Genomic DNA, 1,790 nt, shown 5'->3' on the forward strand with positions numbered 1-1,790 from the left:
CCGCCCGCCCCCGCTCCCGCCCTCCCGCCGGTACTCACCGCGTCCCGGTGCGGGGCCGTCACGTGCATGCGGTGAAGTTACCGATGTCCCCCGCACCGCTGACCGGGTGGCACCGAGAGGCTGCGGACAGGGCGGCTCCCCGCCGCAGGAGGGGTTCCTCCGAGCTGTCCCCGTCCTCTCCGCTGCCGCCTTCGCGTTTTCGAGCAGGACGGGCCGGGGGGGAAGGGGCGGGGGAAGAAGCACTTTTCCTAGCTGCGGAACAGCACGGCGAGGCGGCACAGGCAGCCTTCCACAGCCCCCTCACAGCCCACTGCCCCCCACCCACAGCCCCCGCTCTACCGCTCGCCGGGCACCGGGCGGGGAGCGAGGCGCGGCCCCACCCCCGGAGCGGCTCTGCCCGCACGGCTCGTCAAAAGTGGAGCTCGGAACGGCCTGCGCGTCTCCTCTGCCCTCCAACGGGCGCCGCTTTAACTGTGGAGACAAGAAAGACCCAGAGAAAGAAGCGATGTTTTCTGAAATTACACCCACTGCGATGCTGTGGGGATCAGCCCCCGAACCACCGCCCCATCCCGTGGGATCGCTCCACATGAGCGTGGAGGTGCCGCTTCACAGTTGCCGTTTTCTTCCCTGTCTGCAGGTGTGTGAACTGCCCCCCTCGTCGTGAGAGAGCGCGCCCGAGACCTGGGTGAGGCTGTACGGAGAGCCAGGGTCCGGCCCGGAATGGGGGCTGACCGGGCCTCGCGTCCTGCAGCGGACGCTTTGTTTGCCCACGTAGTTCGTGTCCCTGCAGGCTACATGAAAGAGCCCTGAGCGATTGCCCAGCCCAGAGCTGGCCTCCTACCACGGGATCGCGACACAGGGCAGAGCCGCGGGCTCAGGGGTCACCCAGGAGGGACCGGGCTCCCTGGGCACCCCACCGAGTTCCCCATGCAGGAGGGGACACGGGTGGGCCCCAGTGCATGGCACGCTCAGCACTGTGTGGACGCTTCAAGCCGAAGCAATGGTAGAGCCGACAGCCAAGAGGAGTGGCTGTGGGATGTGGGCACAGCATCGTTGTCTCCAGACTGTTTCCACTAAGAGCAGAGCACCCAGGCACTGGAGGAAAGTCAGGGGGAAGCTCGTAGGCTCGGTCTCCCGTGCAGCTGCAGCAGTTACACCAGCGTAACGGTGAGGGTTGAGCGCGGAGGCACCTTACCACAAACAAATAGCCAGCAGCAGTTAAAACAAGGGGGGGAAATGGAGGCTGCTGTTTGGTCACGGCTGCCTGGAAATGCTGTGCAGGCGAGCCCCGAGACCTGTCCTCCCTCTCCCCAAGCTGTGCCTTGCTGCCCTGCCTCTTCTCGTGGCACGGATCTTTCGTTATACAAAACATGTTAGTGAGGCTGGTGGGGATTCTGCACGACTTCTGTTCTGGAGAGAAAAATCCTCTGTTGTTGTCTAATCTCATTTCTACACCTGCCAATTTCCCTCTCCCTCTCCTGTTCTCCTCACCCTCTTCAGAGCACTAATTAATACACAGCTGCCTTGGCCATGCCATGTCCACTGAAAATCTGCATTGAATTAAATGCTATGCTTTCGTGCTATCTAACTCATTGTCTCTGCTAATCATATCCTTAATTAATAGAGTTATTAGCTGTTTTTGAATATGGGGCTTCCAGTTGTTAGTAGCTTTTTTTCCCTTAAACTACAAGTTAGCAATTTCTAAATGTGATCATGTCTTTAATTGCATAGAAATAAACCCCCATGATCCCAAACCCTTAATCTGCCTATTTTAGGATTTCTTACGGCTG

General features: G+C 59.6%; 1 long non-coding RNA gene across 1 annotated transcript in view; it reads left to right on the forward strand.

The window, feature by feature from the left end:
* LOC113945739 overlaps nucleotides 1-1,588 on the forward strand; it is a 2,397-nt gene extending 809 nt beyond the window's left edge. The window contains exon 2 of the long non-coding RNA XR_003527184.1: nucleotides 638-1,588. This is a non-coding gene — a long non-coding RNA (uncharacterized LOC113945739). The remainder of the gene's footprint in view (nucleotides 1-637) is intronic.
* Nucleotides 1,589-1,790: the final 202 nt, after the last annotated feature.

The sequence above is a fragment of the Corapipo altera genome, unplaced genomic scaffold, assembly GCF_003945725.1.
Source record: "Corapipo altera isolate COAL_440 unplaced genomic scaffold, ASM394572v1 55, whole genome shotgun sequence".
NCBI lineage: Eukaryota > Metazoa > Chordata > Aves > Passeriformes > Pipridae > Corapipo > Corapipo altera.